Below are 13,599 nucleotides of genomic sequence, written 5' to 3' on the forward strand. Positions count from 1 at the left end.
GTTTCTGATAATCAGGGACAGTCCTGGCAAATTTGGGACAGTTGGCAACTATTCCCATACTAGCAATATGACTTCAACGACTTTAAGGACTCCAAAATATGGTGCTGCTAAGGGCCCAATTCAGCTCTAAAGGGTTTTCCAGGAGTCTTTAAATTGATGGCCTGTCCTTAGGATAGGTCATAAATATCTTACCGGTGGCGGTCTGATTCCTGATACACCTGTAGATTAACTGGTAGTGGCTGGAGATGATAACTGAATCACTGCTCCATTTGAAATGAATAGGAGCACAAGCTCTGTCCACTACACAATGGACGGAGCTGTGTAGTTCGGGTGCCCATTGCCAGACTTGGAGCTACTAAAAAACAGCTGATCGGCATGTGTGGCGGGAGATCACCGCAGGTCAGATGCACATGGTTGGACATAGGACTCATCATAAACTTACCCTTCTGTGACAGTAGTGGAGCATGCCATGAATTTTTTAAACAATTTGTGGCACAATTTTGACACATTTTACTTAATAAATCACTCCATTCTGCATTTCCATTAGTTACAGGTGGTCATTGTCGTAACAAACTAAAAACACACTGTATTGAATAGTAATTCTGTGAATATAAAGACATATATGGTTGGTTTATAACTAGCAGCTGGTCATCCTATACAATGGATTATTGGGGGTTACCCATCTTCATGGCATATCCAATTGATGGGAGTCCCTGAAGTGGGACCTATGTGTGTTACATAATTGTGGCATATGGTGTGGATATCCTTATTTACCAACAGCCACTGCCACCAAGGCCAGTTTCAGACGAGCATGTTCACTTCCTGAAACACACTTCTTGTGGGAGGGTGAATTCCCTTAGTGAGCTCTTCTTTTTTAACCAGAGTGCATGGAATTATAATGATTTATAATGCTGTGTGTCTCTGCCCAACCTCAACTCTAATGATTGGTTCTCACATAATGCCCTCAGTACAAATAATTAGAGTTGAGGTCGGACAGAGACACACAGCATTATAAATCATTATACTTCCATGTGGTCCAGTGAACGGAGCAGAGTTCGCTATGAGAATTCATGCTCCCACACAGTGAACCCACTTATCTGACACTAGCCTAAGTGAATAGTGATATAAGTGGCACACAGCATCCCAGGAAACCTAAACTAGTTCTGCTTTTATTTGTGCTCTGGTTGTTCAGTATACATATACAGTTTTTTTTCAACTGTATGGAATAGTATATTCTCCGAAATACAGAATTTTTATTTTTAGCTTGGGAGTTTAGGTGCGACATATGTCACTTATTGCCTATACCAGGGGTCAGCAAGCTTTAGCACTCCAGATGTGGTGAATCTACAGCTCTCAGCGTGCTCCATTCACTTCTATAGAAGTTCTGAAAACCGCAAGTATGCATGCTGGGAGTTGTGGTTACACCACAGCTGGAGTGCCGTAGGTTGATGATCCCTGGCCGGTACAATGGCATGCATCGGAGTTGTACATTGGACATAGAATATTTGTGAAGAAATTCCTGCTGATGCATAACTTCAATGTACTGCAGTGTGAATAGACACTTACACTGAAACCTTCACTGGCAGCTGCTGATTGTACACTCAACTTTAGCAGTAGAAATACCATAGAGTCATAGAAAGCAGGAAATGCTGACCTTTCACACAAACAGATATATAAAAAGCTTCCATTACATCAAAGTAATGGAGTAAATTAACCCTTATATCCAGCAGTGGAATCAGTGTCACACGACGAGGTAGCCTGCAAAAACAGACAGATACCAGGAGAAGAGGAGGATTCTCAAAAATGACCTTTATTGATTGTATTCTGTATGTTCCATACAATGAACACATTAAATCACATCAGTTACGTAGTCACTTCTAATGCTTATTAATAATGGCTAACATCCAGACATCCAGATATGTTATAACACTCTGCTACATCAAAAGACAAATATCAACAGTAAAGTACATTGGTTTTTCTCATTATATTTTTGGAGCAATTTTCCTTTATGTACCTTCTACACAGGTAAAACATTCCTTTTCGGTATTTATTGATTGAACTTTGGTCACTTGTTAAAGAGCAGGACCCCAAGCCATAACTTCTCCAAAAACAGGCCAAACACTTTCCCTTCCCCCTAGGTCCATGTCCTGCCCCAGCCAGTGACTGGCTGCCACATGCTGTGTGTCAAGTCCTGGCCAGAAAGTGGTGTCCAGTGGGGACCTTAGGCTCTTAAGCCCAAACTTACTAAAATAGTTAATTGCCCCTTTTGCCGCTCCTTCTCCTTCTACAGTAATTCTCAGTTGCAAATCTCATAGCCATACCACAACACTTCTTGTTTAATAGACTATAGTGTTAGCCAGAGGTGTAACTTGATGCTCCCAAGCAAAAGCAATCTGTAACAATGCTCTTAACATGTCCCATCGTATGGAGCAGAGGGACCTTTGGGCCCCCTCAAGGACTATGTGCTATGGCCAGCTCTATGCCCGCCATAGCTTTGCCCTGATTAGCTTACTATAGTAAACAGACCTATAATGATGGCATTGCCAGATCACAAAGCCTATCACCTGCAGTTCTCTTGCCAGTGAAAAGAAACCAACCCCACTGCATACATTTTCCTCTACTTTCCATATACAGAAAACATTTGATTTCCGTTCTGGATTAATTAAAATAGCACGCCTTTTTTCAGTATGATGTATTTATGAGTTTTCACTGCTGACATAAACTAGCATCACTACACCCACACAAGCCTCACTAGTCAAGTGAGTTGTGAAGCTCTTCCGGTGTATAGCATCCATCCATCTCCTATAGTATGAGATACAAATCCTGACAGCAGCAGGATCATGGCAAGGGTACTGTTTCTCATAGTTTTCATGCTTAGTAGTTCAACAAAGTAGTCAGAATTTGCACGAAAAAAAAGTTTATTCAAATTTAAAAGAACAGTCGTAAAGTAACAAAAGGCTGGACTATGTTTTATATGGAGCACTTTGTACAGTAAGTATTCTTCTTCTTGGTGTACATCTAAGGCTCCACAAGAATAGGGCATGTTCTATTTTTTTTCGGGAAAGGAAGTGCGGACCCGGAGGTGCGGGTCCGCAATTCCATATCCAGGCAGCACATCGTGCAGCCCCATAGAAATAAATGGGTCTGCAATTCCGTTCCGCAAAATTCAGAACAAAATTGCGGACGTGTGAATGGGGCTTTAGGCTGCTTTTACACAGTCAATGCTTGATCAGTGATTGGAAGCAAAAACCAGCAGCAGAGCCTTTTGCACCTGATCTGTGTCTTTGACCCGCACCTGGTTTTGGCTCACAGTTGGGGCTCATTCACACAAACGTATTTGCTTTCCATGTCTGTTCCGTTTTTTTTGCAGACCGTATGCGGAACCATTTACTTCAATGGGTCTGCAAAAAAAACTGAAGTGACTCCGCGTGCATTTCGTTTCCGTATGTCCTTATTTCAGTTCCCGCAAAAAATAGAACATGTCCTATTATCGTCCGCATTACGGACAAGGATAGTACTAATCTATTAGGGGCCAGCTGTTCCGTTCCGCAAAATACGGAATGCACACGGATCCGTTTTTTGCGGACTGCAAAATACATACGGTCGTGTGCAAGAGGCCTTACTGAACTAAATCACTGATCAAACACTGACAATGTGACACCCGACCAAACTTCAGAATTGCATGTTTTTATATTACTTTTTGGTAAAAAGTAAAAAGTTGTATTAATTTTTCCCAGTGTGGTTTTAAAGGGGTCCTCTGGTTTTATAATGATTTTTTTCTCTCCCCACAGTAACCCAAACACTGGCTATACTACAGGCATCCTTTACTTATTATGAACCTCTAGGTGCCCGTTCTAGGTGTATGCAGCCTATTTACTTAAAGGGTTCTCAAGTCTCATAACACTGCATATCTTTCCAAATGTCAGCACTTTCTTTCCCCTATTCTTAACATCACTACATCTGGCAGAATGTTTACATGCAGATCTTCCTGTTTTCTTCAGTTTTTTCGAACTAATCTCAGCATGCTTTATTCTGTAATGTTTTACAGGGTTTCTCCACCAGCCACACCGTTCCCTCTCTAGTAATGACTTCCTCTACACCACATTTCTCCATCTAAGCTGGAAGGAGCACGCCTCATGAAGCACTGCAGAGCAAAGCATGCCGGATTTAGTTAGCAAATCCAACAGGAAGATGAGGAAAACAGGAAGTTCTGCATGTAAACATCCTGCCAGGATTCAGAGATATGAGAAAAAAGAAACAAAAGTGCTGACATGAGAAACAGGTATATAGGACAAAAATGGTATATGGGGTACTCTGGTCAGATAACATGAGAGGAGAGAGGGAGACCCAGGCATTAAAAGCATTTTTTATTCCAAATCAAAAAATTTAGCCTAATTTGGGGATCAGCACTAAACAAATTTTAGGAAATTTGCTCTTAGAGCTATGGTCCTATCTTGGACCTCTTGTAGTCATGGCCACTCCTGCACTGGTTTTGGCAGTGACACAGACGCTGGTGTTTGAATAAGTCCTGATAGTCGTGGTACAGATGTAGTAAAGTTAACACACATGCTTTCTGAGATGTGTTATCTAAACTAAATGCGTTAAGAAATACCTTCAATTGCTTTTCAATGGCTTTTATTTCAAGATAACGCGATGAGTTAAGAAATTTGAGTTAAGAATTTGTGTGTTAACCCTGCTACATCTGTAGCTTGTGTTATTTACATTCTTCCATCTTTTTGGATGGTCAGAGAAGAACACTTATGGCTGATTGCATTAAAGATCCATTATTTCATGCATATCTATCTGCCTGAAAATCTTTTCATTAATAATAACACAAAACTCATCTAAATAGAGACATTTTTAAGATACTGTTTGCACCAAAAGTGTAAAATACAGTTCTAATATACAGCTAGAAGCAGACACTTTCTGGAGCAGTGTGGTAAATTTATTAGTGCAAATTAATTTCTGATTTTAGGAACATGGAGGGGCATGAGGACTATCTATCCAAAACAACATTCCTTCAAATGCCCCTATTTATGGAAGTGATGCCTTTGTGCACTATTATAAAAAAGAAAATTGCTGCACACCATTATACATACAAACAACAGAGCTAAGAAATGGGGATCATTCTAAATAAAAGTGGTACAATACCTACTATAAATGAGTCAATGGAAGCTCTTAGGGCACATATTTGATCAAACGTGTGTCGGGCCCATCTACCAGGCGTCAAGGTGGCTTCCGCAGATGGGTCCCTAACACTAATATACCACCTCTCTTTGGACTTACCTAAGCCTACAATATTCAGGGCATTGTAGGAACCAGCTACAGATGGGACTTCTGAGCAGAGTACTTATGTAGCTGGTTCCTACAATGCCCTGAATATTGTAGGCTTAGGTAAGTCCAAAGAGAGGCAGTATATTAGTGTTAGGGATCCATCTGCGGAAGCCACCTTGACGCCTGGTAGATGGGCCCGACACACGTTTGATCAAATATGTGCCCTAAGAGCTTCCATTGACTCAGTAAAAGCTGTGTAGTTTACACAAAGTTAAGGTAATAATAAGAGTAGCAATTTTACTGAAGGTAAATGCAAACAACAAACATACAATCATCACCTAACTCTTTATTAACTTCTCATTAATGTTCATATTAATTGCCACATGAGTTCTACAAACTTGGGTTTGGCTGAATTTTAAATATACAGTCAGGTCCATAAATATTGGGACATCGACACAATTCTAACATTTTTGGCTCTATACACCACCACAATGGATTTGAAATGAAACGAACAAGATGTGCTTTAACTGCAGACTGTCAGCTTTAATTTGAGGGTATTTACATCCAAATCAGGTGAACGGTGCAGGAATTACAACAGTTTCCATATGTGCCTCTTACTTGTTAAGGGACCAAAAGTAATGGGACAATTGGCTTCTCAGCTGTTTCATGCCCAGGTGTGTGTTATTCCCTCATTATCCCAATTACAATGAGCAGATAAAAGGTCCAGAGTTCATTTCAAGTGTGCTATTTGCATTTGGAATCTGTTGCTGTCAACTCTCAAGATGAAATCCAAAGAGCTGTCACTATCAGTGAAGCAAGCCATCATTAGGCTAAAAAAACAATACAAACACATCAGAGAGATAGCAAAAACATAAGGCGTGGCCAAAACAACTATTTGAAACATTCCTAAAAAGAAGGAACGCATCGGTGAGCTCAGCAACACCAAAAGACCTGGAAGACCATGGAAAACAACTGTGGTGGATGACCGAAGAATTATTTCCCTGGTGAAGAAAACACCCTTCGCAACAGTTGGCCAGGAAGAACAAGAACACTCTCCTGGAGGTAGGTGTATGTGTGTCAAAGTCAATAATCAAGAGAAGACTTCACCAGAGTGAATACAGAGGGTTCACCACAAGATGTAAACCATTGGTGAGCCTCAAAAACAGGAAGGCCAGATTAGAATTTGCCAAACGACAGCTAAAAAAGCCTTCATAGTTCTGGAACAACATCCTATGGACAGATGAGACCAAGATCAACTTGTACCAGAGTGATGGGAAGAGAAAAATATGGAGAAGGAAAGGAACTGCTCATGATCCTAAGCATACCACCTCATCAGTGAAGCATGGTGGTGGTAGTGTCATGGCGTGGGCATGGGCATGTTTGGCTGCCAATGGAACTGGTTCTTTTGTATTTATTGATGATGTGACTGCTGAAAAAAGCAGCAGGATGAATTCTGAAGTGTTTCAGGCAATATTATCTGCTCATATTCAGCCAAATGCTTTAGAACTCATTGGACGGCGCTTCACAGTGCAGATGGACAATGACCCAAAGCATATTGCAAAAGCAACCAAAGAGTTTTTTAAGGGAAAGAAGTGGAATGTTATGCAATGGCCAAGTCAATCACCTGACCTGAATCTGATTGAGCATGCATTTCACTGGCTGAAGACAAAACTGAAGGGAGAATGCCCCAAGAACAAGCAGGAACTGAAGACAGTTGCAGTAGAGACCTGGCAGAGCATCACCAGGGATGAAACCCAGCGTCTGGTGATGTCTATGCGTTCCAGACTTCAGGCTGTAATTGACTGCAAAGGATTTGCAACCAAGTATTAAAAAGTGAAAGTTTGATTTATGATTATTATTCTGTCCCATTACTTATGGCCCCGTAACAAGTGGGAGGCACATATGCAAACTGTTGTAATTCCTACACCACTCACCTGATTTAGATGTAAATACCCTCAAATTAAAGCTGAAAGTCGGCAGTTAAAGCACATCTTGTTCGTTTCTTTTCAAATCCATTGTGGTGGTGTATAGAGCCAAAAATGTTAGAATTGTGTCGATGTCCCAATATTTATGGACCTGACTGTATCTCATCACAACATCGATCCAAGACTAGCATTGATACTAGCCTGGTATTGTGGACATTTGTATGGACATTTAATTCATCCACACGATAATGGACTTTGTATCAGTTACTATAGCGAGGAACCCGCTACATGTTTAATTTGGGACTAAGGTTGAATTGATTTTATATTTTTATTCTTGTTATTGTTTTGTATTTTTCTATTTTTTCATTTTATGTGGATTAAATTGCTTTTACCTTACCACGGTACAGCCTTGGTCTTTTTAAATATTTTTAGATATTCTGTTTTATTTAATTGGGTGTATAGAGCGGAATATGTACGGGGGGGCTGTTATTTTAACTTGGGTGAACCCATTATATATTTTTATTTACCTTACCTATCCCTGTTGTAATTTTTACCTTGGAGTATCTCTATTCATTAGCACTATACAGACTATGGACTCCATTATACTCAATGGGGGCTAAGCTCCGTCCACCTTCCCTGAACTTCCAGTCTCCTGCTGAAGATGGAGGAGACAGGGAGAACAGGGTTCCTCTGTGCTGCAAAATTTCAGCAAAACAGCTTGCTTGTGCAGCTGATAGACTTGGAGGCACATCTAAGTGGGAGGTTTTTATACATGTATTTAATTATTTTTTGTAAGTGTTTATAGAGGTTTAGTGTTACTTTAAATATATTATTGTTGGACTGGCCAAACAAGATGTTCATTCCCCAGAGGAAAAAGAGATAGCTGTGATTTCATGTAGAAGGAAAAGTAATAATATAATTTTTTTGCAGTGGTCCATCAGTGGCTCAGTATCTTCTTCAGGAGAAATGTTTAGATCCTAACAAAAAGAAAAAGAAAAAAAATATATATATATATAAATAAAATAATACAATAGATAAACCAGATATAAATGCAATGTACCTCCTTCATATACAATTTCTTTAACCCTTGGTGGTAAGCTTGTGGAGCGAAGTTGGCTCTGGCTATAAATTTCCAATACATCAGCTGATCTGGGGGCCCACTGACAACTGACTTGTGCCTCATGGCTGCACTCCTTTGCCGCAGCTAGTGCACCAGTAGTGACTCTGTTCTCTGGACATGTGATCAGGAGAAGGAGTCAGTAGAGTCCAGCAACGAGGCAGCGCTAGGCCAGAAGGAGCCGTGCTTTGGGCCCCTGATCGTTTCAAGCGGTTTCTGGTATCCTACACTCATCTGTGTCTTTAGGACGCAGATACAACTGAACAACTGGCAGCACTGGTAGGACAAGGAACTGCTCTTCTGAGATGGCAATGTCATTGTGAGGCCAGGCCTGCATCACTACAGGACATTGTGGAACTGGGGACAGGTGGTGAGGACCATATACTATGGGTGTGTTTGTGTGTGGCACATCAGGCAAGAGGCATTACATACAGTGGTCAAAGCAGGCCAGAGGCACGGGAGTCAGGAGACATTTTATATTATATGGCGGCATGGGGGGCACAGTAGGCAGCAGTCATTATATATGGGGGTACATGGAGAGGCACATCATGCAGAAGACACTATATACAGGGGGCATAGCAGGCAGGAGAAAGTACAGAATGCACAGTGTGCAGGAGACACTATATACAGGGGGCACAGCATGGAGGAGACACTACAGGGAACACAACAGGCAGGAGACACTATAGGGAGCACAGGCAACAGACACTGTATACAGGGGGCACAGACTATAATAGAAGGGCCACAGGCCTAAGGTAATGTATAAAACGGGCACAGAACCTGGTACTATATACAAGGGGCAAAGAGTGTGTGGCACTATATATATATATATATATATATATATATATATATATATAGGCACTGAGCGTGTTGCAGTAAATAGATCTATATTTTTTTTTTAATAGTATCTTTTTATTTATTAATTTAGCAAAAAGCATAACAAAACACATCAAATACAGACAATCATCAATTGAGTCCAGTACAAATCAAATACATGGGATCAATCATAACAGTTCCTCATGACCCAAGTTTGGGACAGAAGAAAAAGATATCACTTTCAGGATGAACAGTACCCAACATATCAATCCTAAGGAAGATTAAAAGTACTGCACACACACACATTCACACACGCCTTCATTGGTCAGAACAGTCTTTCAGTCATCTATGGTACTAGAGGCTGGGCTCCAATCCAGGGGTCCCATATCTTCATGAAGCGATCAGGGGTCCCTCTTCTCTCAAACACAAACTTGTATAATTCAAGATCAGCATTAACTAGATGTACCCATTGTTGCACAGTAGGACTCTTAGGAGGTTTCCAGTTGAGAAGGATAGTTTTCCTAGCATAATATAAGAGTATTCTATACAGCTTCCTGCCAAATTTGGTTGGAACAATCTCGTTGGCTACTCCCAACAGACTAGTGAGTTCAGTACAGACGTTAGGAAAGCCTAGTTTGTCATTAAAATATTTATGGATCTCTTCCCAGAAGCCATGAATAATCGGACACTGCTAAACCATGTGTATAAGACAACCGTTTTCATGTCCACATGTTGTACAATGAGGGTTCGGCAATTTACCCATTTTAAATAGCCTCACAGGAGTATAATAAATCCTATGAAGCCATTTAACTTGAATCAACTCATCCCTAGCACTTACCACTGTAGATCTCCATGTACAGCTAGATTCTTTAACATGAACATCTTCCAAACCTTCAATGTCCCTTTTCCACCTAACAAATGCCCTGTCTAGGGGGGAGTCCTGCAACGCCATCAACGACGCATACAGGGTCGACACTGGTTTGACCAACGGAACCCTCCTAATCGCTGCCTCAACTGTACCACACTCCAGCTTTAAAGGTTCTCTACCAAACTGAGCCTGACAGGCATGCCTGAGTTGAAGATATCTATACAAACAACGCTGGGGCAAATTAAACTCCTGTTTCAAACTATTAAAGGTTCTAAATAGGCCCTTATCATATAGTTGGGTAAGGTAGCGCACCCCCCTCTGAGGCCAAAATTCAAACTCCAGTTATGAGAACAGCTCCGGAAGCACTCTGTTTCTCCACAAAGGCAAATATGGCGACCAAGTAATACCATTCTCATCAGGGTTACATTTCTGACCCCATTTGACCCACATCTGTACTGCAGCAGCCATCGATTGGGTGTAGTGTATTGTAGACCTAGCCCCCCTCCTATACGCCAAGTTCGTAAGTGCCTCATAGGACCCCAATAAAGCTGCCTCCAACACTACCGCCGGGTTACCTGAGTCAGCCCGTACCCACCACGCAACATAGCTCAGCTGCACCGCTACATAGTACATGTACAGGTTTGGCAAGGCAAGACCCCCCCGCAGGTAAGACGCCTGGAGGGTGGATCTCGCTATTCTGGGAGAAGACTTATTCCATAGAAAGGGAGCGATTATTCTATCCAAAGTAGCAAAATGTCTCTTGGGGAGTAACACTGGGGCAGCCCTATATAAGTATAGCAATTTTGGGAGAAGAATCATTTTTACCACATTGATACGCCCAATCAGAGTTAAAGGAAGGTTTTCCCAAGCCTCTAGCTTTCGAGTAATGGATTGCATTGTAGGAGCAACATTCAAATCATAAAATTTTGCCACTTCTTTATGAACAATAATCCCCAAATATGTAAATTGCTCCACAATCTGAAGCTTATTGTTTACCGAAATGCGAGCTGGGTCAACATCATCAACCAGACATAGACTAGACTTAGCCCAATTCACACGGAGACCCGAGAAACCCCCAAATTGATCAACAACACCTAAAAGGGTATCCAAGGATTTCCCTGAATCTGCTAGGTAAACCATCATGTCATCAGCATATAATGAAAGCTTTTCTGATATTCCAGCTATTTCCCAGCCTTCTATACCTGAATTAGAGGATATGAGTATCGACAAAGGTTCCATAATTAATGCAAATAACAGGGGGGAGAGAGGGCAGCCCTGTCTAGTGCCTCTACCCAAGGGGAAGGAGTCCGATGTGTACCCATTCACCCTGACTCTCGCCGAAGGGGATCTATAAAGCATTTGTAACCAGCACAAAAATTTCTCCGGAAAGCCCATTTGAGTCAGCACTGCCCACATAAATTCCCATTCTACTGAATCAAATGCTTTTTCATTATCTAAGGACGCAAGAGCCCTCATACCTCTGTTATCATGTTTGACCTGAAGATTCGCCTTAAATTAATATCTGTGGTTTTCCCTGGCATAAAACCCGATTGATCTACCCCAACCAAGGAGAGAATTACCCCCCGCAATCTTAACGCCAGTACCTTCGCAAAGATTTTGACGTCAAGATTCAGAAGTGAGATAGGTCGATAAGAGCTACACTGGTCAGATGGTTTCCCTGACTTGTGAATCACTACTATCGTTGCCTCCAGAAAGGACGGTGGCAACGAACCACTTTCCAGTGCATACCTCAACAGCTTCCCAAATCTACTAACCAGGTCTTTAGAAAATCGCTTATACCATTCAGCAGGAAATCCATCGGGTCCCGGGGTTTTCTTGGTTGCTAAGGAACTAATGGCCGTTTCAATCTCCAGGTCAGATATGTCTGCCGCCAGGGCTCCCCTGTCATCTCTGTCCAAAGAAGGAATATTAATACCTGCTAAGAAATTGACAATTTCCTCCGAAGTACACGTGATCTTGGGGGCATACAATGTCTCATACTAGGAGGCAAACTGTCGGCAGACATCTCTAGGCTCCCTCAATAAGATCCCTTGGTCATTCAGAACTCCCGCCACCACCGTTTGCTGTGTCTCAGATCTAGTCAAGTACGCCAAGGCCCTGCCACACTTATCACCATCTGAAAAAATAGTTTGCCTCTGATTTAAAAGTTTCTTCTCAGTATATTCAGTTAAATGCAAAGTAAACCTACGCTGCGCCTCAAGCCACAAAGTCTGCTTCTCAGGGCACGGATCTAGTATATATAACCTCTTCTTATCAGCTAGTTCCGTCTCTAGTTTTATCCTTTTGATATTCAGTTCCTTTCTATGAGTTGCAATAGCAGCAATCAATGCCCCTCTCATTACTGATTTGAAAGCATCCCATTCTACCAGAGGATTCGTAGACCCTTCCTTTTCTGCCCAGTAGTTCCCCATTGCATCTAGACTCTCGCTCACCACAGGTAATACCTCGAGCCACATAGGGTTTAACCGCCACTGCTTATCAGTCGAAGCCAGCGGCTGTGACAGTATCAGAAGGAGGGGGGCATGGTCTGAAACTCCTCTCGGTAGATAATCACTAGACTTGATATAGGGGGATAAGTCTCTGCTGACAAAGGCCAGATCTATACGAGAGAGTGAGCCAGTAGAAGCTGAATAGCAAGAGAATTGCGCATCTGTGGGGTGGAAATAGCGCCACGCCTCTACTAAATCATAAGTATTAGCCCAATGTGATAGGACATTGTTGTGTGAGGCCTGGGGAACCCTTCTGTCCCGTATAGGATCTAAAGTGGCATTATAGTCACCCATAATAATATAAGGTATTGCTGGAAATCCTGCTATTTTAGCTGTAATTAAGTCTAGGACCTCTCTGCGGAATGGCGGAGGAATATATAGTCCCACAAATAGGTACTGCAGGCCTCTGACACAAGCATGTAAAATCACATACCTACCATAAGGGTCTAGCTGCACAGATAGTATTTGAAATGGAAGACTTTTAGCAATTAAAATAGACACGCCTCTAGCGTGGTTTGAGTAAACCGCATGATATGTGGGGCCTATCCATGGGCGCCGCAAAGCTAGTACTTTCTGGCCCTGCAGGTGCGTTTCTTGCAATAACATTATGTCAGGGTTATACCTCTTCAGATAATTGAACACTAAAGACCGTTTAATCTTATCATTCAGACCCCGAACATTCCACGAAAGTAGCTTAATTACCGCCATTTATTCTTCCAAAGATAACATCTCCATAATTTCCGACCAATGAAGGCACATTCACGCACACATACAATCCACATCAAAGAAACCCTCAACAGAGAAACCCTCTCCAACCCACCCATTCCCAACCTCCCTAACCCACCCTGCCCAAACCTTCCTAACATGGTTGAGCCTGACACCCCAAATTAGCAACTCCTGGGTACGATAACCTACCCTAACTCATTAGAACATATATACCATATAGGTACGTTGGTAATAGGAAGCAAGTATATACGTCTACCCACAACAGTGCATAGTCATACAGGATGTTGCCACCCAGCATACCAATATGGGGTTAAACATCTGATCAATAGACAAAGTCAAAGAACAGGGAATCTAACAGGAGTAATA

General features: G+C 41.8%; 1 long non-coding RNA gene across 1 annotated transcript in view; it reads right to left on the reverse strand.

The window, feature by feature from the left end:
• Positions 1-7,363: 7,363 nt before the first annotated feature.
• The window catches only part of LOC120993724, a 41,679-nt gene continuing 35,443 nt past the window's right edge, over positions 7,364-13,599 (reverse strand). Inside the window, exon 4 of the long non-coding RNA XR_005777316.1 lies at positions 7,364-8,176. This is a non-coding gene — a long non-coding RNA (uncharacterized LOC120993724). The remainder of the gene's footprint in view (positions 8,177-13,599) is intronic.

This window comes from Bufo bufo, chromosome 3 (genome assembly GCF_905171765.1).
Source record: "Bufo bufo chromosome 3, aBufBuf1.1, whole genome shotgun sequence".
Classification (NCBI taxonomy): domain Eukaryota; kingdom Metazoa; phylum Chordata; class Amphibia; order Anura; family Bufonidae; genus Bufo; species Bufo bufo.